The sequence below is a fragment of the Neoarius graeffei genome, chromosome 16 (assembly GCF_027579695.1).
Source record: "Neoarius graeffei isolate fNeoGra1 chromosome 16, fNeoGra1.pri, whole genome shotgun sequence".
Taxonomy (NCBI): Eukaryota; Metazoa; Chordata; class Actinopteri; order Siluriformes; family Ariidae; genus Neoarius; species Neoarius graeffei.
The window spans coordinates 20,516,621-20,539,182 of record NC_083584.1 but is presented as its reverse complement, the minus strand read 5'-3'; the positions used below and the strand labels follow the sequence as shown (position 1 = coordinate 20,539,182).

Sequence of the window (22,562 nt, the reverse complement as noted above, 5' to 3'; positions counted from 1 at the left end):
CACATAACCATAAATAATAATCTATTCTTCATAGTTCCTTGTGCTCTATTAAAATTCTAAATTAAATAAATGAAATTCAATGAAATATAGGAAACCCCCCTCCCACAAAATGGTCTCACCCAGAGTGCACCCCAGGCTCCCGTCCAGTGGTGCAGTGTATGATGACAACAAAATCAACATATATTCAACATTGATCAAATGTTTCCTTCAACCATTACATTGATTCAAACACATTTTTTCAACTTTTTATTTTATCAGTGGTTGATTAATGGTTGATCCACCATCAGTGTTCAACTATAACTGTAAATCAACCATCTTGACCAAATATCAACATTGAAATAACATCATTTGCTATCTGGGAACCATTCACACCTACGGTCAATTTAGAGTCACCAGTTAACCTAACCTGCATGTCTTTGGACTGTGGGGGAAACCGGAGCACCCGGAGGAAACCCACGCGGATACCATGGCAAACTCCGCACAGAAAGGCCCTCGCCGGCCACGGGGCTCGAACCCGGACCTTCTTGCTGTGAGGCGACAGCGCTAACCACTACACCATCGTGCCGCCCAAATATAGAATAGAATAAAATAAAAAAAATTTAAATAATTTAAAAATAATTAAATAAAAACAAGATTAAAATAGAAAGCCCAAAACACTTTCAATTAAATGCTAAATTATGTTTTGACAAAAAAATTATTATTATTATTATTATTATTATTATTATTAATTGTCCAGAGTTTATAAGGAGCTTGAGTCAGTCTGATTAAAGTTGGAATAAAAATCAGGATTGTTTATTTGATATAATTAAAGTCAGTATTGTCTGAAAACTATATTCATAATATGATTTACAACATTTGCACGCTTGCTTGCATAACTGACTTGTTAAAAACCGGAGACAACCTAACCCACTGATGGAAATTAAGAAGTCCCGCCCTTAGTCGAATCGGATTGGCTGCTATTTGTAGAAACCAGCGTGCGCTTTATATAGTCCGCGCCCATTGGTTAGTTCTGTTGTCTGTTACAAACATTCCCCTTAATCTAAGGTAGTTTGAATTGTGAAAGTACCGTTGATGTTGTTGAATTATTTAGGCGGCGCGTTTATGAAGTAACAGATATCCAGCTGTCGGTGGAAAACAAAACAAACAAACAAATAAACAAGACCAGAAGGGAAACACGAAGATAGTATGAAAGTGAGTATTTGTTTAACCACTGAATATGACCTTAGCTCGATGCTAACTTGTTAGAAAGACGAACCACATGGACCAGCTGAGTGACTCGCCACCGCCTTAACTACTGCCAGTATATTAAACAACAACAACAACAAAAGCGGGTTAGTTTAGAAAATAAATGCGTATTTTAAAGCAAATAAAAATACTAAAGCTGTCTTGGAGTTAGAGAGTCAACTTAGAAGACTGTTAAACCAGGCAGAGAAGTAAACTCGAGCTGTCAGAGAGGATTTGCATACAACCTGTGTTTATTGTTTATACTCAGTAAAATAACTCTTTCTCGAAATATTAGCCATTTTTATCTGTTTAGGCTTGGTGTCAGTATTTTTTTTAAGGTTGTCTAGGTTTATAAACTTTAACTATTGGCTCCTTGTAATATAATCAGTGTTGGCTTCTTTCAGTTGCAAATTTGCATGCATTTGCATATTCATGCTTACGGCGAGCTCATTTGCATATCACCACCTGTTACATGAAGGTTTTCCAAAGACAGTCAGGATGGAATACAATAGAGAACTTTTTATAAAGTAATTGATTTATTCAAACATTTATAACCTCTGAGAAATACCCTGTCCACGCTAGGGATTTTGTACCGATACGAAACTACTTTCGTACCGCGACACCTGTCCACACTAGCAACTATAGACCCTTTTCACTCACGTGACCTTCGTAAACGCGACCGCCATTTTGGACATGAAGAAATAACGGTTTATGGCACAGACCCTTTCGGTTCTCGCTCATCTCGCTGCTACAGTGACTGCTTAGACTGCAACAATAATACCTAACACACATTTAAGTATCCGTCGTAAAGACGTGAAACTCGTCAAGTGACGAGTGTGTTCATTGATAAGCTAACACAATCTAAAAGTAGACATACCATCACACTGCCCTGGCGCTGTGTACAGTTTACCTTCTATGGTTTGTGCACTCGCTATTTGCCATTACTTTCTCCAACCCAGTGTTCGAACTATGCCGATATTTTCGGGGGGTCCCTTTTTTTCCCTTGGGGGGGGGCTTGCGCTTGCGCTTGTCTCAGAGCGCGGATCTCCAAACACATGAGAAGCCTATCTTACGCACATATCACGCGGACTCCACACACGCATCGCGTCTGAAGTCATAACTCATCAGGGGAAATCGTGTCCGCATTGGCATGTTCAAAAAACAACCTCGCGTCAACAATGATACCACACGCAAGAAAAAAAAAAAAACAGTCAGGCTACTCAACACATCTGATCCACAGCAGCACCAAAGCATCACTGGAAATCATGTCAACAACCAATCTTCCATTTCAACACGCGTCAACAAACAAATGGCACCACAAACATGAACGAATCGGTCAGGCTACCGATTCCAAACCCACAGCAGACGAATAATTAAATGCATCTTACCTTAAAGCAGAATCGACCACAAAGGAAGTGTGTTGGCACTGTTGGCACACTTCCTTTCTACTAGTTTGTGTCCCCAACCTGGCAGCAGCAGTCGTTGTCGTATCGGTTTATTTTATCTTTGATGTAAACACAACACTTCGGATATGCAAATGCTTCCCGTTACACACGATTGCTATGTCAATAGACATCATTTTGCCAATATTTTAGAGACCATCCATCTTCTCCGTCGGTCAGCATCTGTCGGGATCCGGTAAAATGATAAGTCTTGCCTTGTGTGTTGATGGTTACTACATTCAGGGGCATGATGGAAGTCTTGCTGAAAGTAAAAACTTTCTTTGATGGCTATATTCCTTTCGATGCTTCGCCGTCGTTCCTCGTTGTTGGCTGTGGTAGACTACTGGTAGTTCATGTCCAAAATGGCGGCCGCGTTTGTCGTGACGTCACGTGGGAAGGGTCTATACCGGTACTGTAGCGGTATAACTGTATCGGTACGAAACCCACAAATGTATGGGTTTCGTACCGGTACAGTATCGGTACTGTAGCGCTTCGCTGTAGTGTGGACAGATGAAGCGGCTCTGTATCGATACAAATATAATGCGCATGCGCAAAGTCACACACCTCAATCGATGTCTTCACTGAATAAAATAGTGAAGAACGGAGATTCGTTTGTTTCTTTCTCAACTGCCTTGCGCGTTTTATACGATTCGACTGAATAAATGACCGCCAGAAATACAGACTGTACACTGACAACAAAAAGCACACACACGTTGTTTCATCCGCCATATATTCTCGGAAGGAAGTTACTCGGTAACCACGGAAACATTTCGCGCACGCGGATTTCAACTACTGTGAAAGAAAACCGCAAACATTTCTCGCTAGTGTGGACAGATGCACTAAACTGTACCGGTATACTTTGTATCGATACAGTTATACCACTTTCGTACTGGTATAAGTGTGAACACAGCATTAAGCAGCTTGAGTGATCAAGAAACATTAGTTAGTTAAGGAGGAAATGACTTGCTTTTGTTATTTAAATATCACCAAGGGTTTAATATGAAGAACAAAGGGTCGTCGTCTTCTTTTGGCTGCTCCTGATTAGGGGTCGCCACAGCGGATCTTTCGTCTCCATTGCTCCCTGTCTTCAGCATCCTTCTCTACCACACCTGCCACTTTTTCATGTCCTCTCTCACCACATCCATGTATCTCCTCTTTGGCCTTCCTCGTTTTCGTGTGCCTGGCAGCTCCATCCTCAACATGCTCTGCATCTCTTCTCAGGATGGGCCCATACCATCTCAGTCTCATCTCTCTTAGCTTCAGTCCCAAGCTCTCCACATGTGCTGTCCCTCTGATGTGCTCGTTCCTTATCCTGTCCAACCTCCCATCGCAAACCTTAACATCCTCAACTCCGCCACCTCCAACTTTGCCTCCTGTCTCTTCGTTAAGGGTATGGTCTCCAATCCATACATCACAGCTGGTCTCACGACATGCATCTTACCTTTCACTTTTGCTGGGACTTTCCTATCATAAATGACTCCCGAAATCCTTCTCCAAATGCTCCACCCTGCCTGCACTCTCTTTCTCACCTCACTATCGCAGCCCCCATTTTCCTGCACAGTTGACCCCGGGTACTTGAATTCACCAACTTTCTTTATGTCTACTCCTTGCATCTTCACTACACTCTCAGAACAAATCATCAGTGACTGGTTCCTGGGAGCGATGCTGATCGGTGGTTGTAGGCGGCACGGTGGTGTAGTGGTTAGCACGGTCGCCTCACAGCAAGAAGATTCCGGGTTCGAACCCAGCAGCCAGCGAGGGCCTTTTTGTGTGGAGTTTGCATGTTCTCCCCGTGTCTGCGTGGGTTTCCTCCGGGTGCTCCAGTTTCCCCTACAGTCCAAAGACATGCAGTTAGGTTGATGTGGGGCGGCCTTGGGCTGAGGTGCTCTTGAGCAAGGTACCTGACCCCTGACTGCTCCCCGGGCGCTCTGGTGTGGCTGCCCACTGCTCTGGGTGTGTTTTCACTGCTTCAGATGGGTTAAATGCAGAGGATGAATTTCACTGTGCTTGAAGTGTGCATGTGACAAAGGTTTCTTCTTGTCTTGTTACTGCATGAACCACCTCCATAAACGGGGCGTAGCTGGGAGGGGGGTCCTGGGGCACCTGTGACCCCCCCCCCCGTGTCGGACCAGACATTTTTTTTTTCAATAGCTGCATAAGAATATTATGAAAGCGCCCACTGCAATTTTTTAGATTGTCACCTCGGCCTCATTAGGGGTTCTATAACCTTGTATGTTCTTCCTGTGGTTTGGGTGTGAAAACCCAGTTCTGTGCAAGCACAGCACGATCGCACTAGAAAGCATCGTCAAGCTGCCAGTGTAGCTGCAGTCTTTTTGGTTGCAAATTACGAGTATTTCCTCTTGTTAATAATTCGAAACTTTCCTCCTTTTTTTTCCAATCAAAGTTGCATTTTGTGGCTTCGAAGCCAAGTTTTAGTGTGCCGTTTTTAGAATAAAACATCAAGAAAACGTGGAAGAAACAGCAATAATGGAAGAGCCAGCTTCTAAGCTACCTAAAACTAGCAATAGTGGTTATTTTTTGTTACTTAATGTGCTCAGGCTGCCAGTCAGTCCTAGGTACGCTCCTGATAAGTGGCTATACACGTGCAGACCCTCATGCGTCCATGCATGGCTATAGCACTTGTATTTTAACGCTGGCAAGCAGGTCCTTAACTGTCGGTACGACTCTGGGAGTTCTTCCATTGTAGAATAGTTCTTGTATGTAATGAGAAGCGGTAACAGGATTGGTTCCTGGGAACCAAGCTTGTAGTATGTATGGGTGCTGTGTGAGATGGCTGCCTCTCCAGTAGCTCTGTAGTTTTTAGCTCTTTAAACCTCTTTTTTTTTTCCCACATTTTTTTACTTTTTTTGCTCTTCTTATGAAGACATAGTATGTTTTATTTATCACATGGATATTTTTAACTTTAACACGCAACCAGGAGCCAGTTTTCTCACTTATTCGAGAGAGGAGCTGCTGGCCCTGAAAACAATGGGATGAGCCAGGATACGACACCCCATCCTGGCTGAGTTGAGGAGGAAACCCAGGGGCTGCTAAGCTAAAGGCTAGGCTAGCGAACAACCGGCGGTGCTACAAACCATCCATTCCCTCCATTATCATGGGGAATGTGAACTCGCTGCCAAATAAAGTCCACGAGCTATCCGCACTGAACAACCAGCGGATTTATCGGGAGAGCAGCTTATTTATCTTTATGGAGACATGGCTAACACACCTTGTACCGGATGTTAACGTGGACCTGCGGGGATTCACTGCTGTGAGAGCTGACAGAGACGCTAACACATGCGGGAAAAGCAAAGGTGGGGGACTCCTCATTTATGTTAACAACTGCTGGTGTAACCCGGGACATATCTCCGTAAAGACCGTTTTATGTTGCCCGGACTTGGAGCTGCGAGCTGTTAGCCTGCGGCCATATTATCTACCGAGAGAGTTCAGTCACATGATCACCATCTGTGTTTGCACCCCTCCGAGGGCAGACGCAGCTGCTGCATGTGAGAGGATTCACTCTGACACAGCAAGGCTGCAGACACAGCAAGGCTGCAGACACAGCAAGGCTGCAGACACAGCAAGGCTGCAGACACAGCACCCTGAGGCATTTATCATTTCTGGGGACTTTAATCACGCTACTTTGGACTCCACTTTGGCTGCTTTTTACCAGGCTGTGGATTGTCCAACAAGGAACAACAGGACAATTGACTTGCTGTATGCTAATGTGAGGGATGCATAGTCACACGCCTCCCCCCCACTAGGGAAGTCTGACCACAGCCTGGTTCTTCTACAGCCGAAGTACACCCCCCCCTCCCGGTTCAAAGGCAGCCTGCAACAACTAGCTCCATCAGGAGGTGGTCCCCTGAAATGGAAGATGCCCTCAGAGACTGCTATGACATCACGGACTGGGATGTGCTGCTTAGCCCACACTGTGAGGACATAGAGGGGCTGACACACTGTCTGACAGATTACCTCAACTTCTGTGCAGATGTGGTCTCCCCTGCTAAGACCATGGGTAACACAGGAAGTCAAAGCTGTCCTCAACAGGAAGAAGGCTGCCTTCAGGAGCAGGGATGGAGAGGCGATGAAAGCAGCACAGCAGGAGGTGAAACGCTGTGTGAGGGAAGCTAAGGACAGCTACAGGAGAAAGGTGGAGCAGAAGCCGAAGGAGAACAGCATGAGGGAGGTCTGGGAAGGTGTGAAAACCATCACAGGCCACAGTACAAAGACCAGAATCATTGAGGGGACAGTGGAGAGGGCGAACGAGTTGAATGACTTCTTCAACCGGTTCAACCAGCCCATGTCCCTCCCCCTCACTGCAGCCATCTCTCCTTCTTCCCTCAACACACCTCCCCTCAGTCATCACAGCAGCCCCCTCCTCCCGCACCTCAACACAGGCTCCTCCATGCATTACTGCAGACCAGGTCAGAGGTCAACTGAGGAAGCTTCACTCCAGGAAAGCAGCAGGCCTGGACAAGGTGTGTCCCTGACTACTGAAGACCTGCGCTGCTGAACTGGGTGAACCACTCCAACGCATCTTCAGTCTGCAGCTGGGGAGAGTGCCCACCCTCTGGAAGACATGTATCGTTCCAGTTCCCAAAAAGAATTGGCCCAGCGAGCTGAACGACTTCCGACCGGTGGCACTCACTTCACATCTGACGAAGACGTTGGAGCGGCTCTTCCCCAGGTACAACATGCCCAGGACTGTCTGCAGTTTGCATACCAGGCAGGTGTTGGTGTGGAAGACGCCATCCTCTACCTGCTACACCGAGCCCACTCGCATCTGGATAAGGGAAATGGCACAGTGAGGATCCTCTTCTTGGACTTCTCAAGTGCCTTCAACACCATCCAGCCCCTTTTGCTTCAGGACAAACTGAACAGGATGCGAGTGGGCCCCTGACTGGTCACCTGGATCTCCAGCTACCTCACTGACAGGCCGCAGTATGTCAGGCTGAAGGACATCACGTCTGACACTGTGATTAGCAGCACCGGAGCACCCCAGGGAACTGTGCTGGCCCCTCTTCTCTTCACCCTGTACATCGTGGACTTCTGCTACAACTCGGAGCTGTGTCACATTCAGAAGTTTGCCGATGACACAGCCATCGTTGGGTGTATCAGTGACTACAGAGAGGAGTATAGGAGCCTGGTGAGGGACTTTGCTGTGTGGTGCAACAGGAACCATCTGCAGCTCAACACTTCGAAGACCAAGGAGCTGGTCATTGACTTTGGGAGGTCCAGACCAAGGTCATGACCAGTTCTGATCGAGGGAGTTGAGGTGGAGGCTATGGATTCCTACAAGTACCTTGGCCTGTGGCTAGACAGCAAGCTGGACTGGACTTGCAACACCAAACACTTTTATACAGGAAGGGACAGAGCAGGCTATACTTCCTTAGGAGGCTGCGGTCCTTGAACATCTGCAGGAAACTCCTGTGGATGTTCGGTCAGTTTGTGGTCGCCAGCATCCTGTTTTACACCGTGGTGTGCTGGGGGGGGGCAGCACATCCAAGGAGGACACATCCAGGCTGGACAAACTGATCAGGCGGGCCGCCTCTGTGGTTGGCATGAAGCTGGACTCTCTGGTGACGGTGGCAGAGAAGAGGTCTATGGCCAAACTATTGAACATCATGGACGATGCCAGTCACCCTCTGCACACTGTCATCAGCAACCAGAGGAGCCTGTTCAGTGACAGAATGCTCCTTCCCAAGTACAGGATGAACAGACTCAAACTCCTTTGTCCCTCATGCCATCAGACTGTACAACCCCCCCCCCCCCCCCCCCCCCCCCCCCAAGAGAGGGGTAACAGGAGGACAGAGGATGGGAAGGAGCAGTAGCCTAGCCTAACAATAAGCAATACCGGACAATGTGCAACATCTCTCCTTCTCTCCCCCCCCTCCTCTCTCCCCCATAACTTTATTCTTTTTGTATATGTAAAAACTCAATTTATTTTCATTTGTCTAGAATTTTCTCTTTTTTTTTTTTTTTTTTCCTGTTTATCTGTAATGATGCTGCTGGAATCTTTAATCTCCCTGAGGGAACCCTCCCAAAGGGATCAATAAAGTTTTATCTAATCTATTCGAGTCTGACTCATGCCCGAATTTTAAGGACTCATGACTTGACTTGGGCTTGAGCAGTGATGACTTGGACTCAGACTTTAACTGCATTCAGAGTTGTAAATTAGAGACAAGGACTCAGACTTTTCTTAATTTTTTTGTAACATGCCATAATTGGCATAAGGTATTTTATATCTACATAAATTTTGGTACTAATTTTGTGCAAGAGTGTCACACCTGTGCGCCTTGGCACGTGCATCAGAGAGAGACTCGGGCGTGCTTCGGCCCGGATGCGTGCCAAGCAGACTCTCATGCATGCCGTAAACGGCTCACACCTGCACAGGATTAAGGTGCAATCAGCGCGCCTATATTTAAAAACTGTGAAAAAACACTTACTTTGCGAAGTATTGAGTTGTGTTGCTGATACATTACCAAGCCTTATTTCCTGTTTCTCATCTTTGATTCTTCCGAGTCTACGATAGCCTGTTTGTGCCTCGCTCGACCTATTGCCTGTTTCACCATTTTTATGACTTTTGTCTGCCTTTCTGGATTGTTTACATGTCTTCACTTGTATTACACCTTCTGCATTTGCATCCGTCTCCCAACCATCTCTGACAGAATACTTCACACTCCCTGATGAAGAGAATACGCATTCACCTGTTCATATGTCATGTTCAGGAACAAACTAATGTTAATGGTGCGGGGACAGCCACCGTCAAATGGTGCGGTTGGAGTTTTGTTCTCTGTCTGGACTCGGCTCAATAGTGGGCTCGACTCAAATTTTTTTTTAATGGCTTTGACTTGACTCAGGCTTTAAACTGGACTCGGACTCGAGGTTTAGTGACTCAGCTACAACGATGCTGATGATGATGATGGAAGTGAGCATAGTTTTTAAAAGTCCTTCCCATGTCACAAGGCACACTGGGCAGCGCTAATCTCCGTTTCTATAGCCCTTGACTTCTCACCTATTACGTAGCTAGGGTTACAGTGGGGGGTTGGTTCTCTGGTGAGTTTGACTCCCTACTCACATCTGTATTACAGCGTGCCTCACTGTACCTACCTACTTGGTAGTCTTTGGTGTGTCCCAACCTTGAGTAGAACTCCTGATTTCCCGGTCAAGAAGTGGAGATGCTAACCATCAGGCCAACTTGCGGTTGATCATAGTTTTCCTGCAGGGTTTTTCAGGCTTGGTGGTTGAATGATGGTGTTTGTCTTGGAGACAGACAGATACTATTTCTGGCTTTGTACAGTATCATCTGGAAATTGAATTAGAGTAGTGCTGGGCTTGATTACACTTACTAAAATTATCACACCCTGGTTTGTTCTCTCTGACATCCATTTACAGCCATTTTTGGAGGATGACACTTTTATCTGGGGGGGAGACTCCTTGGTGCTTTTTAACAAAATCCAGTCTTTATCAGGATATTACACTTTCTTTTGTTCTGCCTTTTCCTCATTGATGTCTCAGCAAAGCGAAGGTCATTTCCTGAGTTCGCTGTAATCTTAATTGTATGGATGTAACTTTTACTTACTGTTCTATCCTTTTATCTACATGATGTCCTGTTGTGTTCAATTGATTTGGGGCAGGGTGGGGTGTGTGTTTTTAAATAAAGGTCAGTGATCAGTTTTGCAGGTTCGATGTGTACCAGTGAGCACCACTGCTCTCTGTAAAATCCAGATATTATTTCTCAGACTGTAAGACTTGCAATTTGAACTGGCAGTGGATTGAATCTTGACGATTCCAGGCCTGTGGGTTTTTACTGAGGACTCTATCGTGAATTGCTCAGACTTTGAGAAAACAAATGCTGTGGAGTGTTTTTGAATTTCTTTCTTTGTACTTCTTTTTTAAAGGTGATCTACCCCTTTTCCACCAGTTGACACAGGTGGTGTTTACATTAGACCGTATCCGTATCGTTTTCGTTGCAGATGCACTCTCCATGCACATTAAAACGCCAGAAAACGACTCCACAGGCGGAACAGTTTGAATCCGCCAGGGCCCACGTATTCAACCCAGTATGTATCTGATCCGGTGCTGTGTAAACATTGAGGAACGAGGATACGCAGTGCTGAGCTCTAGCTGACGTCGTCATTGGACAACGTCACTGTGACATCCACCTTCCTGATTCGCTGGCGTTGGTCATGCCACGTTGGTCATGTGAATGAGCAATACAGGAAGTGTGTTGAGGAAGTCATTAAGTGAATGAGCAATACAGGAAGTGTGTTGGTTGCCGTAGCACTAAATAGTCTTGTTGTAATCGCAAAAAACGGCCGTTCTGCGAGGTGAAGAGTGTACCGAACACTGTTAGATCCTTCTAGCATAAACACGAAGGCCATACACGGTGTAAAAAAGGCGTCATTGTAGTACCAGTACCGCCGATAACAGACTGGCATACTTCATTTTTTTTTACAACGACATCCTTTCACTTGCAAGTGGTGAGTGACTTGCGCATGCCCGATATGCACTGGGATCATGTGCCGTCGAATTAGTCATGTGATTAGCGTATCCGTGTATTGGCGTTGCTGTGTGCACGGGGAACGGTTTTGTTGCGGGCACAGAAATTGTGTGTGTACGCGAATCGTTTTAAAAACGTTAATCTGATGATCTGCTGATTCGAAATGATGTAAACAGGGCCACAGTTATCTGAGGTCTTGAAGCACTTCATATTAGTTAAAATATGACGAGGAGAAAACACAACAGCCCTTTTTTTTTTTTTTTAAAGTTTTTTTTTATCTGAAGTATGGTCCAAGTGGTGATATAATTCTGATAACTTTTTTACACATTTAAAAAAAAAAAAAAACCCTACTAAAGCACAGGTTCCTGCCAGCCAAGAACACGAATCTGAGGCTATAGTGGGCACGCACTCGTTGAAGGTGAGAAAAAAACATGGCCTGTTCAGTTTGGGTGAACCCATGCCCAGCGTAGCCTCATATTCCTGTTCTTGGCTGCCGGAGTGTAACCTGATGTGTGGTCTTCTCCTATTGTAGCCCATCCACCTCAAAGTTCAAGGTCTTGTGCCTTCTGAGATGCTTTTCTGTTCACCACAGTTGTAACGAGTTATGTACCGTAGACTTCTTGTTAGCCGAAACCATTTTGAAAGCCGCCTCCTTCGATCTCGATCATCAACAAGGCCTTTCCGCCTGCAGAACTGCTTCTCACTGGATGTCTTTTAGGCAAGAGAGACATTTTTCATTCCTTCTTCTTGAACATGCATGCCCTGACCGGTCAAAAACGTTGCATTTCTTATGCTTCACATACGATGTGTGCGGATTCGGCCAAACCCGCTGACATTTTCAGTGTCCATTAAGCTTGGCATTTGTTCTGTCTGAAGTAGCTTTCAGCCTTACATAACGTGTAGGTTTTACTCCTGCTCTGTCTAGGGGCTTAAAGTGGCACTGATGTGTCGGGGACGGACAGAAGGACGAGTGAATGTCGTGTGGAAGAGTCGGGTTTATATCCTTTCTAGGAGAACCGAAAAGGAAACAGTGTTGTGTAATGTACCAGAAATAAAAATGTAGAGGCACTGAAATTCGAAACTGCTGCAGTATACGAACACTTTGCGACATTCTATTGCATTATTGCAAGAACGTGAACACTGAAGAAAATCGTTGAGTAAGCATGCAAGTGTGGCTGAAAGCCAAGGTGAACTTGATCTGTGTTTTGGCATGTTTTGCAGTGTTGGCTGTATGAGAAGGACAGATGGAAATGGTTGATAATGTAGATATAACGCCTGCCGTCCTACACCTGTTGATAAGCAGTGAAGTGAGATGTTTACTTGTAAGTGATGGCTAAATGAAAGTATATGATGAACTTTTGAGGGCCTAAGCATTTACCTTATTTATCGCTTCCAGGAGGGTGTTAAAACGAATTGTAAATTCAAGAAAAGTCACAATTTAAGGCTTGTGGTTTTTAATAGTTAATGAATAAGATGATCTATCCATCTATTATCTGTAGCCGCTTTATCCTGCTCTACAGGGTCGCAGGCAAGCTGGAGCCTATCCCAGCTGACTACGGGCGAAAGGCGGGGTACACCCTGGACAAGTCGCCAGGTCATCACAGGGCTGACACATAGACACAGACAACCATTCACACTCACATTCACACCTACGGTCAATTTAGAGTCACCAGTTAACCTAACCTGCATGTCTTTGGACTGTGGGGGAAACCGGAGCACCCGGAGGAAACCCACGGGGAGAACATGCAAACTCCACACAGAAAGGCCCTCGTAGGCCACTGGGCTCGAACCCAGAACCTTCTGAATAAGAGGATATTTAAGTTATTCCGCAAAATCGGGTTGTACATGAGCTGATAGCTGGTGAGGTACATAGCACTGAGTTGGCTATAAGCCATGTACGATAATGTTGAGTGGAATAACTGTTTTGAAACGGAGCATTTTAAATTTTTTTTTTTTTGGCAAATTCGATAAATAAAAGCTTTGTATAAAGTCATTTCCGCTTAGAATGTCAACAAACTGGTGACATGACAGGAGCAATTTGTGAAAAATGTGGTGGTGATTATTGAAAAAAAAAACATTATCAAATACTTTTATTCTATATTTTGTTGCTTTTTGGGGGGGCGGGGTTGTTTGAGTAGAGTTTATTTCGTCTACGCACTGCCATTTTGTTTTTCTCTATTCATGCTATATGAGCTGATATCCTAGTAGTAGAGTAGCTAATCAGTGTGCGATTGATCATGTTGACTGAATGTGGATAGAATAATGCCCTTTATTTACCAGAGTTGCACAGAAACAAATGCAGTTTAGAGCAAGTACCTGGAGTGAATGCTGCAGGTGAAAAATGTCCCGTATGGCTGGGTGATATATAAAATGTTATTTACCAGCTGGGAGGTCCGTATCGTGAAATACCGTGACCGAGGTTTTGAAAGTACTGACCGAGGCCCCTGGGCCGAGGTCAGTATTCAAGGCCGAGTCGGAGAGTGAAGACTGTCATTATCACTATCCATGATGTAAAATTAACGCTATTCTCCTGAGAAATGCTGTCAAATTTCTAAGGTTTTTGATAAAAATCTTATAAATAAATCTTTTAAAAAAAAAGAAATGTTGACACAAATTGCAACTATGTTTGTTGTGAACGATCGAGTCGCCAGAGGTCCGTAACCAGGGTCCGTACCGATACGGACCCGTTCGCTAGCCAATCAGAGCGCAGGATTTGATGGAAAGCGGACTGTGAAAAAAAAACTATTTAATAGATAGAGATTTAAAATTTAATATACTTAAAATTTATTTATAAGATTATCAAAAATATAAATTTTTGCCAGCATTTCTCAGGAGAATAGCATTACTTTTACAGCATGGATAGTGATAACGACAGTGTTCACAGTGAAAGCGAGTTTTACTACCCTGAGGAAGAAGAAATAAAAGAAAACATTTCAGGAGAAAGCTAAAACCTGTAACTGTTGCTAACGCCGAGCAAAAACATGGCTGAATCCTGAATGACTCAGTTTTGTATAAATGGGGGACTACATAGGCGGCAAAATGTGCACTTCCATGGCAGGAAAGAAACTACTTGTATACCGAGGAGGAAGCCATTTGCATTACAGCCGTGAATGAGGATTCAAAACGGCGGCTCGGCTCGGTTTTCCCTTTCGGGCGCTCTCGCTTTCTGTTAGAATTTGGTCAAGAAAAAAATTTTATATATTATTTACCAGCTTAAAGGAACAGTCCACCGTATTTCCATAATGAAATATGCTCTTATCTGAATTGAGACGAGCTGCTCCGTACCTCTCCGAGCTTTGCGCGACCTCCCAGTCAGTCAGACGCGCTGTCACTCCTGTTAGCAATGTAGCTAGGCTCAGTATGGCCAATGGTATTTTTTGGGGGCTGTAGTTAGATGCGACCAAACTCTTCCGCGTTTTTCCTGTTTACATAGGTTTATATGACCAGTGACATGAAACAAAGTTCAGTTACACAAATTGAAACGTAGCGATTTTCTATGCTATGGAAAGTCCGCACTATAATGACAGGCGTACTAACACCTTCTGCGCGCTTCGGCAGCGCATTGATATCTGAGCTCCGTATCAATGCGCTGCCAAAGCGCGCAGAAGGTGTTAGTACGCCTGTCATTATAGTGCGGACTTTCCATAGCATAGAAAATCGCCACGTTTCAATTTGTGTAACTGAACTTGTTTCATATCACTGGTCATATAAACCTATGTAAACAGGAAAAACGCGGAAGAGTTTGGTCGCATCTAACTACAGCCCCAAAAAATACCATTGGCCATACTGAGCCTAGCTACATTGCTAACAGGAGTGACAGCGCGTCTGACTGCGTCTGACTGACTGGGAGGTCGCGCAAAGCTCGGATAGGTACGGAGCAGCTCGTCTCAATTCAGATAAGAGCATATTTCATGATGGAAATATGGTGGACTGTTCCTTTAAGGTCGGTCCATATGGTGAAATACCGTGACCTCGGCCCAGAGGGCCTCAGTCAGTCCTTTCAAGACCTCGGTCACGGTATTTCATGATACGGACCTCCCAGCTGGTAAATAAAATTTTTTTTTTTTAAGTATATTATATAAAACTTATTTATTTTTTTCCCCCAGCTATCACAGTAAAATGTTTCATTTCAGTTGATATTGATTTAAAAAAAAAAAATTACCAGGAGGTAAAAGGTTGAATGTAACCACTTTGTTTTTGACTTTAAAGCTTTACTTTTATCCATAAGTTCCTCATCGTCTGGAGTGTTTTACGTGGAATAGGAATAATAGCCTCCCGAAGTATGTTTAGTGATCCATTTTACCAGATAAGAATGAAGAACGAATGTTGTGTGTGTGATGGATAATGAGCATTTTTGGTTTATTGTCAAATCGCAGATACAATCTTAAAAACAAATTTACTTTTTTCACTTAAAGGGAAAAAAAAAAGGTCTGTTTTTCTGAAGGCTGCTGCTGTCACTGATGGATAACGTGCAATTTGGTGAGCAGCACGAGCGGCGCAGACTCCAGTGCAACCAGAGATCACGTGAGGTCGACCATTTTTGTGGCGGCTACCCTGAGAAGTATACTTAAGCCCTAAAACGCTGCTCGTTTCCTCACTCGGCGCTGTTTCTCTTATGCCGCTTTTCCACTACAAACGCGGCTGAGCCGTGCCGTGCCGAGTCGAGCTGAGTCGAGCTGAGCGGGGCTGTTGGAGTTGCATTTCGACTACAACCGCGCTGAACCGTGCTGGCTGGAAGTGGGTGGACACATTGGGTGGAGTTAGCGAAAGTGGGTGGACGTCACGTGATGTCGTTAAGCAGCGCAAACAGTGACATCAGTGACAGTGGCGGAACAAGTCAGAGCCGGGCCGGGGGCGGGGCAAATGACCGGGCCCTTTATTAAAGCTTATCATAACATCATTTTAGGCTACAAAATGTCCGCAACTGCGGTGTTCAACACTACCGGGTGCAACTATGTTATTTAGTACATCAAGTCCTTCAAACGAACATGTAACTCAGAAACAAAAAACATTAGGATACTGTACATGGCTCATAATAAAACATCAATAGCCTATACTGCGCACATTATTTGAAGGGCATACGAATGAGCGCTCAGAGGTTGCAACGGTGACAGGAAGAGTCAGAAATAAAAGGAGGGCGGTGCAAACCTCACTGAATGCACTGTGTTTACCAATTTCAACACTACGGGGTGCAACTATGTTATTTTGTACATTAAGTCCTTCAAACGAACATGTAACTCAGAAACAAAAAAACATTAGGTGACATACTGTACATGGCTCATAATAAAACATCAATAGCCTACTGCGCGCATTATTTGAAGGGCATACGACGAGCCTTGCGCTCCGCGAACTCGTGCACGATGCTCTGTATGTCACTGATTCAGTGAGCTTTTAAGCGGTAGTCTCACGACCCGGATAGTAAACAATAAACATGGAGGACATGGAGTCGTTAGTGTTGCTGGTCTTGGTGCTGTGGCTTGTTGTCACCGACTACGCGGACAGATACTGGCAAGAGCGTATAGATGAGGCGAGGCGCATAAGGCTTCAGAAATTCTCGTAATTCGTAATTATTCTTCTTCCGGGTTTGCGGTGTTTACAGATCCCAGCGTGCTCGCGGGGCGTGTGTGGGCATGTGAGGACACTCCTCCTCACCAATCAGTGCACAGGGGAGTGTCTGCTCACGCCCCCAACCTCACTCGGCACGGCTTGGCTCGCTTCAGCCCCACTCCAAAACGGTGCGAGTTTTAGGGGCTAAGCAGGGCTGAAACGAGCTGAGTCGTGCTGGTTTTTGGTAGTCGAAACGCGAGCCGTGTCGGGCTGAAGTGAGCTGAAGCGAGCTGAAGTGAGCTGAAAAAGGGTAGTGGAAAAGGGCCATTAGTGTCACATGTCAATAGTGCAACTGAAAAATATACCTGTTAGATGATTGGCTGTCTGTTTGAGTGTTGCTCATAGCACGTTCATGACCTGGGGGGGCGGGACGGGACGGGAGCATGCTTTGGGTTTGTTCATGCAACGGAGCGTTGCGTATTTGTTATGCGCTTTTCTGGTGGTTTGTGTTTTAATGCATTTAAGTGAAATTGTCGAATAATTTTCTTAATGCTGTTGAAACTGTACACGTCGCTATTGTTTTATCACATAGACCTAGTGTCTCACATGAGAATTCACGGTTTCGCTCCACCGGACATTATTGGAAAGATTAACAGTGATGTGTGTGTTATTTTTAAAGGCGTCGTGCGGTAATTTCAGCAATCAGGCTATATCGTGTCAAAATGTCGGGTTTGGTGGGTTATTCAAGCCCCTCGGTTTCCCGCGATCTCAGTGTCGCGATGCGCCCGCTACAAGCATTTAAAGTTGACGCGCACAGCCAAATTTAGGCAGCCAGCCGTTAACTAGGTCAACTTATGTGTGACGTCATACCAGTAACCTCCCTTGGGTGATGCTGGCCTGTCGCCATGTTTTCTCTATAGCGTGCGTTTACCAGAGTTGTTTACATTGCGGATTTTGTGGATTTATTCAGTTTGTGGATAGTTTTGAACACTCAAAACACTATGAAATGATGTATTAATATTCTGTGATACAAAATGCCTAATCGGTGTATTGTGTTTGGCTGTAACAACGAGCCCCAGCCAGGAATTGCCTTACTTCCCAAGTCACCTTTACTAGCTTTTTAAAAACATTTTCACAAAACTCCAATTAAACCTCCATGATCTTGCAATATTATGTACAACACCCCATGTCGCTTTTAATAGGTCTAAGATCATCATGGGAGAGCAAAATAGATCTATAGGATAGAAACCAAAAGGCCAAATTTGGACTTGTCCAAATTTTACAGTGATTTATGCCACAGAGCTGCCTTTAACTAATAATTATCACTTATTACTGACGATTGTACGTTTACTATACAATACAAAGCTCAATACTCCCAGCCTATAACATACTGAATATCAAGTTAAAATCAACCGCAATAAAAGGAAAATGATGAAAACTGGAATATCAAGGGGTCTACTGTATCAGAAGGCCCACTGCATTTCGCGAGCTCGCAAGCTGTCAAGTTGCTAGAATTCAATCTTTCTAGCTATACTTTCACCCCCTACAGCTATCAGTATTACACATAATCATAGATTAATCACACAGCATTCTAATTCAAGTGAAAATGGTCTTTAAAAATACACACAAGTAGTGATTTAGTCAGAGAAACCAACCAAAACAAGTCTTCAAGTCGCCGGTCTTCATTCTCGTCTTCGTTTCTGTCGTCGTCAGAACTGTCCTCATTTTCTTCTGAAGATGAGTGCTCAGGTTCAAATCTGTAAGGCTGGATACCACCAGGACATTCAGCTGTCAAAATCTCTACTTGTGGGCCATTTTCTTCTTCTGTATCGGTAAAATCAAAGCTAATTTCCTCAGCATCGCTCCTATTTTCTGGTGTGTCCGCCATTGCAGCTGCACCGAGTGGTTACTGGTATGACGTCACGCAGCTGTTCCATTGACCGAGAGGGGGCGCTGCGAACGCGGGAAATTTCAAGTGATGGGCATGACCAAATAAGGACCGATTACAACCGTGGGAAGCTTTTGAAAAATCGACGGTCAATTTATTTCCAATCTCGAAAGCATTCTGGTGCAGAATAATGCGACTTTTATTGCCACTGCGTGACGCCTTTAAATTTACTGTTTAGTAGGTGTCCCAGGAGGAAGGTTGTTCTTTTTGCCTGTGCAAATCCATTAAAGTTCAGACTAGGGTTCTGGATTAAAACATGGTAGGAAGGCTGCAGTAACTCAACTACTCTTTACAGCTGTAGTGAAGAGAAGAGCATCCCAGAATGCATAAACTCTGGGGTGGCTGGTCTACAAGAGTAGAACAGGACTTTGGAGTGGAACCCGATCAACCAAAAAAAAAACACAAACAGGATTTGAAGCTACAGTGGGCACCTGATCACGGAGACCGGACAGTTGAAGATTGGAAAAATGTCTAATCTTTTAGCTTTATCTTGTAGACTCGATTTTTAAAAATTCTTCTCTGAATGGATTGAAGCACGATGTGGTCTTGTGCTGTTGTAGCTCATCTGCTTCGAAAGTTGATGTTCTGAGATGCTTTTCTGCGCACCACAGTTGTCAAGAGTAATTATTTGGGTTACTGCAGCCGTCCTGTCTGCTGAATGAATAAATGTAAATCTAGGTATTTTGGGTAATGTTTTTTTAAAATATCCTCCTCACCACCACAGTAAATTCCACAGGCTTGTCAAGTTAATGAAAGCAGCCCGATCAGTAATGAAGGCTGTAAATATTTATATAGTCCTGTTGGATATTTAAACATCCTCTTATCCCTGCCAGGTGCGTTTCCTTCCTTTTCTCTCGTCTCTCCGTTTTTGTTTGTCCCTTGATATGAAGGTTCCTGATGCTTTCTTCCTGCAGGCTGCCTCAGGATTGGGTCTCGCACAGTGCACATGTGGACTAGGGATGTTAACCGATGACCGTTTGTCCGATGGTTGACCGAATCAACGTCAACCGGTTAATTATTATTATTTTTTTTGGTTGTCGGTTAAAAAAAAAAAAATCAATAGTTTTGGAGCGGAGAACCTGGAATTCTGTGTTGTAAACGCTTGGGGCATGCCATGTGGTGTAAGGACAACAGCTGATAAATCAGAAACACCCATTCAGTCATGTCCCGCCCCAGTTAAAGGCAGCTGCCACTCGGCGAAAGAAAAGTGTAGACACAGGCTTTTTAGCTTACAAATTACTATTCTGTTTTTTTAAAAGTTATTATTAGAAGGCACATGGAGTTTAGTCCTGCCTTGGCCAGTGCATTCTGAAAGTATGTTTCGGTCTGTAGCCAACAATGCATGTTACTGCAGATCACATCTCTCCACACAAACTAAAGGCGCAGATGCCGCCTTTTGGAGGGAAGGGGAGAGAATGAAGTGACAGCGGTGTCTGGAGGGGGAGTGACAAACGCAGCTTTTATCTCTGTGAGCCAAGTCGGTGACGGCTTCAGAGCAACTTCAATACCATGCAGTAATGGCGTGTTGATATTGGTAACGGCGTTATAACGATTGTAGCTAATTAATTAGATTACCCGGCATTATAACAGCCTTTATTTTAACGCCGTTATTCCCATCACTGAATGTTATGTACTACTTCTAGCACTTGACTTTATTTTCAACGCCATCATGGCCAACTGAAACTGTCTAAGCTGGAGCCATTTGTCCTCCGCTCCAATACAAACCCCTCGACATCAGTGCCGCGTTTCGTGCTGTAGAAAAGGGAATGTGAGTGGAGGGCAGCGACTGGGACTGAATGTGCGGATGCTCGCGGTTAGATTTAGAATAGATTCTATTTAGGGATGTTAACCGATGACCGGTTGACCGAATCAACGTCAACCGGTTAATTTTTTTTGGTTGTTGGTTAAAAAAAAAAAAAATCAATTGTTTTGAAGCTGCCAATTTTGGAGCGGACAGCTGACAAATCAGAAACACCCATTCAGTCATGTCCCGCCCAGCTGCCACTCGGCGAAAGAAAAGTGTAGACACCGGCTTTTTAGCTTACAAATAACTATTGTGTTTTTTTTTTTTTTTTTTAATTATTAGAAGGCACATGGAGTTTAGTCCTGCCTTGGCCAGTGCATTCTGAAAGTATGTTTCGGTCTGTAGCCAACGATGCATGTTATTGCAGATCATATCTCTCCACACAAACTAAAGGCACAGATGCCGACTTTTTTTTTTTTTTTAATCGCGCAGATCCGTTTGTTTTTTTTTGGGGGGGGGGGGCGTTGGAGTGTCCGATTGTAATTTCAACGTGGATTCTGTATTAAAATTACTAAATAGGCGGGTGCCGTTGCAATCCATGAGGCTTGGGGTGTGTGAAAGGAGGGCAGTGGATCGGGGGGCTGCGCGCGTTTGCGCGGAAGCTGCGCAATCAGTAGATCAGAATGCGCACATTAAATTTTGCGCGGGCACGCGGCTTTCTGATTTGCTGTTTTCTTCTCGTGCTTGTACTTCCTGTGTTTCGTGGACTGTGGCGGCATTTGCTTATATGCAGAATTTGCTTTGATGAAGTTGTGGTCGGACGCTCCGACGCCCCCCCCTTGGGAAAGGAAGGTCGGATCTGCGCGATTCAGCCATGGAGAGGGCGGCATCCGCCAAAAGGCGCGCCGTTTGCATCCCTGTAATAATTCCAATTCTAGAATTTTAAACTCGTAGGTTAACCGACTTTAACCGGCTAATGAGGCTCGGTGGTCGGTCAAGATTTTTTTTAGTTTTCACCATCCCTAATTCTAATAATTCCAATTCTAGAATTTTAAACAGGGATGCAAATGGCGCGCCTTTTGGCGGATGCCGCCTTTTTCACGGCTGAATCGTGCAGATCCGATTTTTTTTTTTTTTAATTTATTTTTATTTATTTTCTTTTTTGGGGGGGGTGTTGGAGTGTCTGAATAATTTCATCAGAGTAAATTCTGTATTAAAATTACTAAATAAGCAAATGCCGTTACAGTCCGTGAAACCTAGGAAGTATGAGAAGAAAACAGTAAATCAGAAAGCTGCGCACATCTGCTGGCGCTTCCACAGGTAACGTCACGAATCTGGCTCCAGACTCCTTTGGGATTTTTCCAGACGCGTTTTTTTTTTTTCTGCTGTAGACAGATGGCCTTGTGCAAAATTACCCTTCTGGATGAGCATGTAAAGGGACTAGGGATGGCGAAAACTAAAAAAAAAATCTTGACCAACCACCGAGCCTCATTAGCTGGTTAAAGTCGGTTAACCTGTGAGTTTAAAATTCTAGAATTGGAATTATTAGAATCTATTCTAAATCTAACCGCGAGCATCTGCACGTTCAGTCCCAGTCGCTGCCCTCCACTCACATTACCTTTTCTACAGCGCGAAACATTTAGTCAAACGCGGCACTGATGTCGAGGGGTTTGTATTGGAGCGGAGGACGAACGGCTCCAGCTTAGAGACATCGTGAGAAGCGTGAAATCCCCCCTCGACCCCTCTGTGTCTGCGGCCGTGTCAACAAGGGGCACGCACTTTTAAGTTGCAACTTGGCATTAAAAATATCAGTGTGAACATGTTCTCAATAAATTGCCGTCATTTTCTAAGCGGCAAGCTTTAGCTCAGTCACTACAGGTGCTTGCGTTGAATATTGAAAACAATCCTATCATACACTTGTCCCATCTTAACTTTTCATTGAAGATAGGACGTTTTAGCGATACGGCCCCTGGTGTTCACAGTTAACTGCAGTAGGCTGTGTGTTGATATTGCATACTGCTACGGACTAGGCACTTTTCTTCGAAGTGAGCCACAGAAACCTCCTACTGCAATTGTTTTCCTGCTATTGATATTACGGTTACATGGCTGCTAATTGTGCACAGCCATTGGGAATGGGATAGCTGGAGCTGA

At 44.5% G+C, this 22,562-nt stretch overlaps 1 protein-coding gene across 2 annotated transcripts in view; it reads left to right on the top strand.

Annotated features, from left to right (window-relative positions):
* Window positions 1-1,048: 1,048 nt before the first annotated feature.
* hycc1 (hyccin PI4KA lipid kinase complex subunit 1) overlaps window positions 1,049-22,562 on the top strand; it is a 154,927-nt gene continuing 133,413 nt past the window's right edge. For both annotated transcript variants that reach the window (XR_009656788.1, XM_060942611.1), the window contains exon 1: window positions 1,049-1,191. The gene's annotated coding sequence lies outside the window, so the exon portion shown is untranslated. The remainder of the gene's footprint in view (window positions 1,192-22,562) is intronic.